Source organism: Gracilinanus agilis, chromosome 1, assembly GCF_016433145.1.
Source record: "Gracilinanus agilis isolate LMUSP501 chromosome 1, AgileGrace, whole genome shotgun sequence".
Lineage (NCBI taxonomy): Eukaryota > Metazoa > Chordata > Mammalia > Didelphimorphia > Didelphidae > Gracilinanus > Gracilinanus agilis.
Window position 1 is genome coordinate 533,489,758 of NC_058130.1, and position 13,588 is coordinate 533,503,345.

Consider the following 13,588-nt stretch of genomic DNA (forward strand, 5'->3'; position numbering starts at 1 on the left):
GAGTTGTGTTTGAAATATGTAGAAATGCTGATGATTTAAATGGGTTTATTTTGTATCCTGCAACTTTGCTAACATTGCTAATTATTTCCATTAGCTTCTTAATTAATTCTCTAGGATTCTTTAAGTAGATCATCATATCATCTGCAAAGAGTGATACTTTAGTCTCCTCATTGCCTACTTTAATCCCTTCAATTTATTTTTCTTCTCTAATTGCTACCTCAAGAGTTTCTATTACTATGTTAAATAATAGAGGTGATAATGAGCTTCCTTGCTTCACTCCTGATCTTATTGGGAAGGCTTCTAAGTTATCCCCATTGCAGATGATGCTTGCTGATAGTTTTAAATACATACTGTTTCATCTTTGATACTGTTATCTATTGTATTTAATTTTTCAAAGTAATAGCTCCTAGTTTTATTTATTAGTTCAATAGTTCTTTTACTTTCTTGTATTAATGTCTCTTTTTATTTTTATGATTTCAAACTTAGTTTTTATTTGGAGATTTTTAATTGGTTCTATTTCTAGTTTTTTAAATTTTTATGCCTAATTCGTTGACCTCTTCCCTCTCTGATTTGTTGATATGTGCACTGAGGGATATAAATTTTCCTCTGAGTACTGCTTTGGCTGGATCTCATAGATTTTGAAGAGTCATTTCCTCATTATCATTCTCTTCAATGAAATCAGCAATTGTTTCTTTGATTTGTTCTTTCATCCACCAGTTTTGAAGAATTAGATTATTTAGTTTCTAATTAATTTTAAATCTGCCTTTCCACAAGCCCTTATTGATTATGATTTTTATTGCATTATTGTCTGAAAAAATGCCTTTATTATTTCTCTTTCCCTGAATTTGTTTGCAATGTTTTATGCCTGGGTACATGGTCAAACTTTGTATATGTGGCATGTGCTGCTGAAAAGAAGCTATATTCATTTTTTCCTATTTATTTTTCTCCAGATATCTATGAACTCTAATTTTTCTTACATTTCATTCACTTCTCTTACTTCTTTCTTATTTATTTTTGTCAGATTTATCTAGTTCTGATAGGGTAAGGTTGAGGTCCCCCACTAGTATGTTCTATTATTTTATTATCTATTTCCTCATTAAGCTCCTTTGGTTTTGCCCTTATAAATCTGAATGTTGTACCATTTGGTACATATATGTTGAATTCCCATATGTATTCATTATTTATACTGCTTTTCATCAAGATGTAATTACCTTCCTTATCTCTTTTAATGAGATCTATTTTTTCTTTAGATTTGTCTGAGATCATAATTGTTACTCCTGCCTTCTTTTTCTCAATTACAGCCCAATAAATTCTGCTCTAGTCTTTTACCTTTATCATGTGTATGTCTATCTGCCTCCAGTATGTTTCTTGTAGACAACATATGGTCTCAGGGTAGTAGGTATGGGAGGAATTTTGGAGAATAAGCTTTTCTGCCCTCTGCAGGCTTTTTATTTGTACTATTGATAGACTAGATTAAGCCAGTTGAGCTGATCAGCAGAGTTGAATGTAACCTGAAGACAAAAGTTTCAGAGGCAAAGGCCCAAAATGGACAAGTGGTAGTTAAAGATTGTGACCAGGCTACCCTCTTCCATCTACCACTCTGTTAGAGCCCTGAGTCTCACATAGCTATGGTGGCAAGGTACTCCCTTTGAGCTGGACCTTGTATTATTGGAAATTTGGGGTACATTTCCCATGAGCCATGACCAGACCCACTGCTGTGAGCTAGTCAATCTGAACTGCTTTTTTCCAATTCATGGGTAAGAATTCCAATTCACACCTTCCCCCCATCCCCCTCTGCACAAACACACATATTGGTTTTCCTGCCTGTTCTAACTCCCTGTCCATGTGACTGAGATAGCATGTGGGCCCTAGCATTTTACCCCAAAGGGAAAGGGGAAAAAAAGGTTACTCTTCAAAACAGGAAGTAGAATGGCAAGTATGGCCCGCATTGCCTATTTCAAACAGTTCCCAGTTGTGGGATGTTTTCTCTTTCTACCATTCCTATGTGTAATGGTCCTCTAGATTATCCTGACTAATCTTAGATTAAGGGGAGAAATTCATCTCCTCACATTTTGGCATTTTGGTCTGCCCAACCTCTGAACTATACCCAGTTATGAAAGTCATCCACTCTATGCTTAGTGTAAAATTCTCCCTCGCTATTTGAGATCCCAGAGCTCAGATAAAAGGAACTTGAATGGATAGAGAAAAAGCTTTAAAAGTCTGTAGGTAAAATTAGTAAGCCTCTTCAGACTCCACTGTTTTTTGAAAGCCTCTATATCTTATTGTGCTTTGCTGATTGTTTTATGATTTAATTTTGTTGTTTTAAGTCCATATGTTAAACTGATCAATATTTTTCTATTACACTGAATCATTTTAAACTACTGTGTTTTTGGCTATTAGATAAATTCTGTTACATGATTTTATTGGACCTCCTTAATAGTAAAGAAATCTATTCTGATTGGTAAAAATGTTTTTGACTACGCTGCTTTTAACTTGTCATTTGCTTATATTATTGTATTTGCTAATTTCTTTAAGGTTTAAATTCCTTTTTTTTAAAGTTTATCTGTATTAAGCTAATTAATATCTATTCTGTTATATTATTCTTTATCTGTACTGTTCCTCCATGACTGTACTAAAGCAAATATATTGTTAAAGTTTATTCAACTTACACAAACCCTTTCATGAGATCACATGTTGCTTTTTTATTATGTTTTGACAATTGTATACAAGCTTCAGAGAATATGATGACTTAAGAATTTAAATTGTAATTTTATAAAGGGTCTTTAAAAATGACTTTAGATACATAGTACCTTCTGAATGGATGATAGGTTTATATATATAATGAAGAATGTTATATTATTGTATCTGAATGGATGATAGGTGTATATAAAAACATGCATGCATATTATATATATATATAATATGCATGCATGTTTTTTAGCTCTTTACTTTAATTTGCTTTCTCACAAGACGGATCTAAAATTGTCGGTAATAATTAGACCCCCCAAAATGTTTTCTATCAGCTTTGTGGGTTTTTTCTAGGCTCTGCCCCACATTTGTATGGAGGTAGTAATAGATTTTGTTAAAAAATATTTCAGCCAGGGTTGAATATCTGTAGAATTTTTGACAAATATACATTTTTTAAAGATCACACCAAGTGGCTATATAGAAACTCGTGTGAATCCTACATAATAATCGGTTTGTTTGCTATTGTCATTAAATGTGTTATTGTAATTTGGGGGAATTTTTCGTACTTTATTTGAATGTGCATAATCTACTCTACTACTGTTTTGGTTTTATATTTCTGTTAATTTGTAAAAACATCATTTCCACTCACACAGTAGTTCATGGCAAAGCTTAAAAGGAAATGAATCACATTTTTTGGGGGGTGAGAAACCTTTCAGTGATTCTAAGTGATGTATTTTTTGATTTTTAAGACTTTTTTTATTATTCTTTTCCCTTGTGTGTGCAATACAGTATGAGTTTCTTTTTTCTTTCATTTTTATACTTGAACATATTATCAATATTAATCCTTTTTGATGTAGCAGTAATGTGTTATATATATATGTATACATATATATTTGTATATATAGCCATATCTATATCTATATCTATCTATATATATATATACATACATATATTTGCTATAATGCATACCCAAAATCCTGTCATTTGTTGATAAATATTATGGGACTGTGATTAATGATTCTGTCTGATTCCAGGAGAAGGGAACAAAAGAGCCAATATACAGTGCAAAGAAACACAAGGTCAAGGATACTAACCAGTCCCTATGGGCTTGATGAGAATCTGCATAGTGCCTACGAGCACAAGGTCAAAAAAGACCAAACCAATCCATGTAGGATAAATGAACTTTCTATACCAATACTAAGGACTTGAACCTAGTATTTGAGGTTTGAAATTGTGACTATTCTGACATGTTAGAAGTTAGCTTTCCCTGAGCCACATCCTAGTCAAGTACCAAACATTGGCTTTCATCCTGGCTCCCCTATCCCTGAGAATGAAGGCAAATCAGACCAGGGAATGACACTTCCCTTTCACACCAAATCTAGTCCTTTTTTCTCTCTTATATCATGACAACTTTTTATAGTACTGGCTCCTGACTGGGCAAGTGCACAATTGCTTAAGTCACTTTAATTTGGCCTTGATTCAAGGACCTGTTATGAGTTTATTTTTCATTTACTTACATTTTTGCACATAAGACTTTGCCATTTTATATTTCATCCATATTTTATTTTTTTCTTTTATTTGTATTTTTTGATGTTTTTGGATTTCTTTTGATAGTTGACTCATACATCCCCATGATTCAACCATATATCCTTAGCTGATCCGGGTATTGGTTAACACCTTCTTCAGGGGAAATGTGTTATTATTCTCCTCAGGGTGGGTATATATTATAATCTATAATATAAAGTTTAAATTCTTTTGAGTGTAATTTTAGGACAAGAAACTTGCTACCTACTAGAATCCAGATAATGAATCTGTTTTGGAGAAGGCACCATGAAGATGCCTGAAGAACATACACTGTATCAAGAAGGCCCAGAGATCCCAGAAATACTATGTATTGGCTCCAAAACAGAATAGTGGTAAGGGATAGGCAATGAGGGTCAAGTGACTTGCCCAGCATCACACAGTTGGGAAATGTCTGAGGTCAGATTTGAACCTAGGACCTCCCATCCCTAGGCCTGGCTCTCAATTCACTGAGCTACCCAGCTGCCCTGCCCCCATTTTTTAAGTTTAATGGAGCAGGAGAATCTCCTGGCTCTGTCCTACTGTTGGAATTGGTTTTATGTCCCCTTAGAAGCTCTTTGTTTTGTATTGGTGTGGAAGGGTTTTCACAGAGGTCTAGTGAAAAGAAAACTTTTACTCTTTCTAAGCTGCCATCTTGACTCCACCCCTGTTACCTACTTTCTTGCACATATGTTTTTTTGGCACATGGATTTATCAAGCATGTAATGTGTTCAAAGCTCACTTGTATGTATGACATTTGTATGAGAGTATTATTAAGGTTTGTTTCATTTAATAGTAATAGCAGTATTATATAATAAATAGTAATAGCAACGGCTGATTCCCCGACTTGATATTGTACTTTCTGTAATTATGAGGTGATGTTTTACACTGGTGTTTCTCGGGTATGTGCCACTATCAATGCAATATTCTTTGTAATCTGAATGACTGTGTCATACTTTCAGGTTTATCCCATGTTCTAAATAGAATTGATTTTTTGACCTAGAATTCTACTTCTCTAAAATATAGAAGTCTACTTCTCTTAAAAATATACATAGTGATGACTCATCTCCTCAGTTCTGAACTATGTGGGAAGGCATACAAAGAGGTACACTAATCCTTATACAAGGATAATTAAGGGACAAACTCCCCACAAGTATATTTTCCTATTTGTATCATTGTGTTATCTATTTACACAACTATTCAGCTTATTCCATTGTCTTTAACCACTTCTACTTCCAAATGGTTATAGATAGACATATATAGATATAGATATATAGATATAGATATATATATAGATATAGATAAGTTATAGATAGATATAGAGAGACAGAGATAATAGGAAGATATTACAGAAATCAAATAAAACAGTTTATTTGCTTTCTAAAAACATAAGTTAGATACCTACTGAAAGGGGTGTCAAATCAGAAAGATTCCTTCTAAAAGTAAGTTAAAAATGCAAAAAAAAAATGAAAAAAACTGGAGATGAAAGAAAGAAATAGGTGATGGTGGATGCTGTTACTATGTATTTTTTTTCATTTTCTCTTCCATTTTCAGCTATGCAGGAAAAAAAGGTACCAAAATATCTCAGTTAATAAGAATTGTAAAAGCAAATTGGTATATAATCAATAGGTTTTCAGAAGCATACAGGAGACTGAAAAAATGTTGGATTGATGTGTGAAGAAACCTGGAAGGGAACTAAAACAAAACTAATCTAAAGCCCTAGAATATTACATTTGATTTGGAATTTAAGTAAGTGGGTTTTGACTCCAAAACCATGTAATCTACCTTTCATAATTTGGAAAAGGGAAGAATTTATGACCAAACAATAAATAGAGAACATTGCAAGATGTAAAATGAATAATTTTGATTAATTTAGATTTAAAAAAAAATTAAACAAACAAAACCAGTACAACCAAGATTAGAAGAGAAAAGAAAACAAAGTAGGGAAAAATTTATAATAAATTTCTGTGCTAAAGGTCTAATTTCTCAAATACATAGAGAACTAAGTCAAATTTATAAGAATTCAAGTCATTCACCAATTGATAAATGGTCAAAGTATATGAATAGGCAGTTTTCAGATGAAGAAATCAAAACTATCACCAATCATATAAAAAATATTCTAAAATCCCCTTGATTAGAGAAATAGAAATTAAATCAACTCTGAGATACTACCTCACATCTACCAGACTAGTCATCAGGACAGTAAAGGAAAATTATAAATGTTCAAGGGAATGTGGCAAAATTGGGACACTAATGCATTGCTGATGGAGTTGTGAACTAATCTAGCCATTCAGGAGGGCAATTTGGAATTATGTCCAAAGGGTTATGAAAGAATGCATACTAGGTCTATATACCAAAGAGAGTTTTTTAAGAAGGAGGAAAGGCCCTAATTGTACAAAGATATTTATAGCTGCTCTTTTTGTGGTGACAAGGAATTGGAAACTAAAGGGATGCCTCTCAATCAGGGAATGGCTGAACAAATTGTGGTATATGATGGCGATGGAATACTATTGTGTTATAAGGAATGGTGAACAGGATGATTTCAGAAAGAGCTCAGAAAAAACTCATGTGAACTGATGCAGAGTGAAATAACAATAAGGAGGGCACTATACACAGTAACTGCAATATTGTGGAATGATCAAATGTGATACTTTACTATTAGTAGAAATACAAGGATCCAGAACAATTCTGAGGATTTATGAAAAAGAATGCTCTCTACCCACAGAGAAAGAACTGTTGGAGTAGAAATGCAGATGAAAACATATGATTTATCACTTGCTTATTTGGGTAAATGTTTTGGGCATTTGATTCTATAAGCTTATTCACTTACAAAGATGAAAAAGATGGAAATATGTTTTCTGTGATAATACATGTATAACCAAGATTAAATTGCCTCTCAGTTCAAAATGGGGTGAGGAAAGAAGGGAGGTAATTTGAAATTAAAATTTAAAAACAAAAAAAATGTAATCTGAGTGAGTTAAGAGAAAAAATGTTTAAATTATTGGGATCTATGTAGGTATCAAGTTTATTCATTCAGAATTCTCCTCTGAAAGATTATCTTCTACAACTGATATTAAGATAAAGTATCTATTCTTTTTTGATGAATATTTATCATGCCATAACTATTAAGTATGATTGATTATATACATTAAGAATGCACTTGTGATCTTTTTTCCCTTTATTCAATAGTGAAGTCTTTTAGTGAGGGTGATACTGAGAATATACCTATATTGTATATGCTGCATGAAAAAGGAGAAATTTAACAAAATATTTAATGTTCTAAATTATAAATAAGAAACTACAAAGAAAGTTAGATCAATGAATACTGCCCCAAATTTTAACTTTATATTTCAAAAACTCAATAGATTGTCCTATTAACCTAAAGATAATATGCACACAGGCACACATATAAATATATAATATTATATATTATGTATCACACATAAATATGAATAGATATATACATATGAATATGATTATAATATTAGAGTTATAGTTATATATACTACATTTCACATGTATTGTGTATGCATGCATTTTTAATTTTTCAAGGTTAGTGAAACATTTGAGCTTAAAAAATAACAAATCTCTATTTGCTATATATGTTTATATAGTTATATCAGCTCTAAAGCCACAATTGAGAATCAGTAAAAATAAATTAATACTGTAGTTGCTACCAGGTTATTAAAAGCCATTAAAGATATCTACCAAATAAATTTTTACCCTAAATATTTTTTCCAGAGAATATTGAATAATTGTAACTTAATCAATATAAGGTATTATGCAAAATGTTTTATATTTTGTAAATAAGAAAGTACAACAAATGATTTCTGAGAAGGGTTCCCAATACTTATCTTATGTGAGCTGCCTATTATTCTTTAAGGATATCTCCCTGAGGCCAAACTCCCCTGAATTTTGATAACCCAATAGAAGTAACTCTTCCTTGATTAATATGTATACAGTTCAATCCATTTTATCATAATAATTCTGATCCACTACTGCAATTATTTAAACTCTATTCCTCTTTCTAGAATGTTTCAATCCTTAAATCTACCCTCCTTAAAAACATCTTCCAACCAGTATCTCAGTCTAGCACCCCACTCCTTCCACTGTGCTCTCTGGAATGCTTATTCTATAGTTAACAAAAAGATTTTATCTTATGTTTCCTTTCCCACTCCTTCCATTTTCTTACTCTCACCAGGACCTGATTCCTTGCTTATAACACCTCACTGGCTATTTCAGGAATTACCTACTGATGAAGATAAAGAACTTAGAATGCTCTTAAACCCCAGTGCTACATCAAGTTCTCTCACCATCACTCAGCAATATTTTGCTTTTAAAATTCACTCAATGTATATCAAATATCCAGTCAAGTTATTGGAGCAGATTCCCACAGACTTCTAGGAATTTTTCTTTCTTTACTCAGTTAGCTCAGTGCCTGTTTGAGAGTCTTTCTCTCCTTCCAAACTCCTGTACCATTTTTTACAAATAAGAATGTTGAAGCCTAGAGAGTTTAAATGCTTACTTGAGGTAAAATAGATACTAAGTGGAAGTGAGAATTTAAAGTGAGATCCTTTGGTTTTATTTTATTTTTATTTTTTAATAATTTTTACTTTTTAGAAAAGTTATCTTGGTTTCATGATTCATGTTCTTACTTTCCCTTCACCCCCCCCAACCTCCTCTCCCTGCCCCATATCCGATGCACATTTCCCCTAGTTTTAACATGTGTCATCAATCAAGACTTATGTACAAATTGTTGATAGTTGCATTGGTGTGGTCATTTTGGGTCTACATCCCCAATCATATTCGCCTCAACCCAAGTGTTCAAGCAATTGCTTTTCTTTTGTGTTTCCTCTCCTGTAGTTCTTCCTCTGAATGTGGGTAGGGTTCTTTTCCATAAGTGCCTCATAATTGTTATGGGTCATTGCATTGCTTCTAGTACAGAAGTCCATTACATTCTATTTTACCACAGTGTATTGGTCTCTGTGTACAATGTTCTTTTGGCTCAGCTCCTTTCACTCTGCATCAATTCCTGGAGGTCTTTCCAATTCACATGGAATTCCTCCAGTTTATTATTCCTTTGAGCACAATAATGTTCCATCACCAGAATATAGCACAATTTCTTCAGCCATTCCCCAATATAAGGGTATACCCTTGTATGCCAGTTTTATGCCACCACAAAAGTCGTGGCTATAAATATTTTTGTACAAGTCTGTTGTATCTATGATCTCTTAGGGGTACAGACTCAACAATAGTATGGCTGGATCAAAGGGTAGGCAATCTTTTATAGCCCTTTGACCATAGTTCCAAATTGCCATGCAGAATGGTTGGATCAGTTTACAAGCCCACCAGCAATGCATTAATGTCCCAATTTTGCCACATCCCCTCCAACATTCATTACTCTCCCCTACTATCATTTAGCCAATCTGCTAGGTGTGAGGTGATACCTCAGAATTGTTTTAATTTGCATTTCTCTAATTATTAGAGATTTGGAGCGCTTTCTCATGCACTTATTGATAGTTTTGATTTCTTTATCTGAAAATTACCTATTCATGTCCCTTGCCCATTTATTGATTGGGGAATGGCTTGATTTTTTATACAATTTATTTAACTCCTTGTATATTTGAGTAATTAGACCCCTGTCAGAGTTTTTTGTTATAAAGATTTTTTTCCCAATTTGTTGTTTCCCTTCTGATTTTGGTTGCTTTGTTTTTGTTTGTACAAAAGCTTTTTAATTTAGTATAATCATTCATCCCATTCACATTCAGAGTTATAATTATCAGTTGTGTATTCCCCAACATTTTGGTATCCTCTTTTAGTTCTACCCCTTCTTCTTAGGCTATTTCCTTTTAAACCAGAGATTTGTTTTAAACCAGGAACCCTTGTCCCCTCCCTTGATTTACTATCCTTTCTACCCCTTCCATTGTTATTCCCCTCTTTTTATTTTTAAGGCCTAATGAATTCCCTCTCCCTTCTCTTCCCCTCCCTTTTTTGACCACCCCGCTCTCCTGCTCCCCTTGGTTTATCCCTTCTGACTTTCTCAGTAGGGTTAGATAGAGTTCTATATTTCAATGGATATAGCTACTCTTCCCTCTCAGGGTTAATTCCACTGAGAGTAAGGTTTACATATTACCTCTCAATGCTCCCTTCCTCTCATTCTTTTAATAGTATTTATCCCCTCCCCTTCCCATCCCCTCCTTGTGTGTAAGAGAATATCCTATTTTTCTTATTCATTCAAGTTTCTCTTGCTGTCCTCTACTATTCACCCCCCTCTTTCCCACCTACCCCCTTATCATCTTAGACCAGGGGTCAGCAACTTATGGTGCTCGAGCCATATCTGGCTCTTTTGAGGGCTAGATATGGGTCTTTCTGCAGGAGCACAAAGTCAATTTTTTTCAGGCACTGTTACAGGAGCAAGCACTGTTACAGGAGCTCACACTGTCAGCATTGTATAGCTCTCATGAAATTACATTTTTAAAAATGTGGCATTTATGGCTCTCATGGTTAAAAAGGTTGCAGACCCCTGTCTTAGACCATTTAGTACTCCAATCTCTCCCTGTGAATAATTCTTCTAATTACTATAATAGCGGATACTATAATAGTGAATAGAGTTCACTACAGAGAATTACACGTAACATTTCTCCATATAGGAACACAAATAATTAGATTTTATTGAAGCCCTTAAAAAGGAAAATTTAAAAATAAGAGTTTTCTTTATGTCCCCTCTGTTTATTTACCTTTTCATGTTTCTCTTGGTTTTTATGGTTGGATATCGAACTTTCCATTTAGTCCTGGTCTTTTCTGTGCAAATACTTGGAAATCTTCAATTTTGTTGAATGCCCATACTTTCCCCTGGAAGTATATAGTCAGTTTTGATGGGTAGGTAATCTTTGGTTGAAGGCCCAGCTCTCTTGCCTTTCTGAATATCATATTCCAAGCCTTGCAGTCTTTTAGTGTGGAGGCTGCCAGAGTCTGTGTGATCCTGATTTGTGCTCCTTGATATCTGAATTGTCTTTTTCTGGCTTCTTGTAAAATTTCTTCTTTTACTTGGAAGCTCTTGAATTTGGCTATTATATTCCTGGGGGTTGTCTTTTCAGGGTTTAGTGTAGAGGGTGATCTATGGATCCTTTCAATGTCTATATTGTCCTCTTATAAAAATTCAGGGCAATTTTACTAAATAATTTCTTTTAGTATGGAGTCCAAATTTCTATTAATTTCTGCTTTTTCAGGGAGACCAATGATTCTCAAATTATCTCTTCTAGACCTTTTTTTTTATCTGTTTTCTTTATCTGTCAATTTCTCAGTGAGATATTTCATGTTTCCTTCTATTTTATCAGTCTTTTGACTTTGCTTTATTTGTTCTTGTTGTCTTGAGAGATCATTGGCTTCTACTTGCCCAATCCTTGTCTTTAGAGACTGGTTTTGTGCTATATTCTTTTGATTTTTCTTTTCTATTTGGTCTATCCTATTTTCCAGCTGTTTGATTTTGGTCTACAATTTGCTTATTAATTCTTTTGATTTGGGGGTATCTTTTTCTAATTGCGCAATTCTAGCCTTTAGAGACTGGTTTTCAACTATAATATTTTGGTTTTCCTTTTGAATCTGGTCTGTTTGGTTCTTCAAGGCTTCTAGCTGGTCATTTCTGGTCTTCAACTTGCTTATCAATTCATTTGATTTCTGAGCCTCACTTTCTAATTGCAAAATTCTGCCTTTTAAACTGTTATTTTCTTACCAATTCTCTACCATCTTTCTCATAATCTTATATTTGAACTCATATATATATATTTTACAATTCAATATATGGTCTTTTTTCTTTATAAATGCGGTAATATAATCTAAATAATGACACATTTTGGAAGTTAGCAAATAATATTTAAATAGCATAAGTAGAGATATTTACCTTTAAAACACTATTTTCTTACTTTAAAAATATTAGCTGGATCTAGAAAATTTCTGGAATTCATCTTTTTCGTCTAGGGAAAAGTTAATTTGAAAGTCATCAAAAATCCATGATGGTTTTTACAATCAAGAAGCAGATTTGAATAAAGGTCATGTTTTAACCAAAGTTGTTTTAGAATTTAAATTAAATTTGGTTTCCACCTATTATTAGGTAAATCAAGTAATTTTTTGGATACACAGATACTAGCAAATTTCAGTTTTATTCATTTTGGAAATATTTCCATGGATTAACAGTTTTATAGTTTTAGGAATTTTTACAAATGTCATTACAGCAACGATTTATAAAAAACAAAACACCCTTACCTTCTCTTTTAGAATCAGTACCAAGTATTGGTTCCAAGGCAGAAGAGCAGTAAGAGGCAGGCAAAAGGAGCTACAATTCAGGGGTCCGTAACCTTTTTGGCCATGAGAGCCATAAACACCACATTTTTTAAAATGTAATTTCATGAGAGCTGTACAGTGCTCACAGTGTGCGCTCCTGTAACAACGCCTGAAAAAAAATTGACTTTATGGCTCCTGCAGAAAGACCCATATCTGGCCCTCAAAAGAGACAGATATGGCTCAAGAGCCATATGTTGCTGACCCCTGAGCTACATTAATTACCTAGGGTCTCATAGCTAGGAAATGTTTGAGGTTAGATTTGAACCTATGACCTCTTGTCTCCAGGCCTGACTTATTATCCACTTAGTCACCTAATCTCCCATAGCATCCATTTTCAAATCCAAATTCATTTATTTTCAGATGACATTTCTAATAGGGTCCTGGGATGGAGAGCTTTTGGAGAATAGAAAGAAAACTTGGCCAGGGATATTTCAAAACAGGAAATTAAATTAACAAGAGGCAAAATGTTACACCACAGCACCAGGCCATTTGTCAATAGTTAAAGCTCCAAATACACTCTCTCTTCACTGAAGAAACCTTTTACAGTTCATCCAGACAGCCTATCATTTCAGTGGATATTAACAAAAGCTAATCCAGATGAATGTTTGTGGAATTGGCTTCATAACTCAATAGAATGTGAACTAAAAGTCCATCATTAAATGAGAAAGACAATCATAAAAGCAGATGCATTACTCTCATTAGAAATGGAGCTGTCTGTTTCTCTGTTGATAGAAATGCCATGACCATCTTAATCATGTCATTCTAGCTAATGTGAAAAGAAATATACAAGCTTAATGAATGCTTGTTAATACTGCATGATTCATTTTTTAAAAATTTTCTCCCTTTAAAAAAATTTCCCATTATTCAGATATAATCACACTGAACTGATAATCCTCCTCACCTCTATCAGAACTATACTACCAATATTATACTTTGTATATTATACATCTATATATGGAGTATTCCCAGAATGCTAGAATTGGAAGGGGCCCTAGAAAAT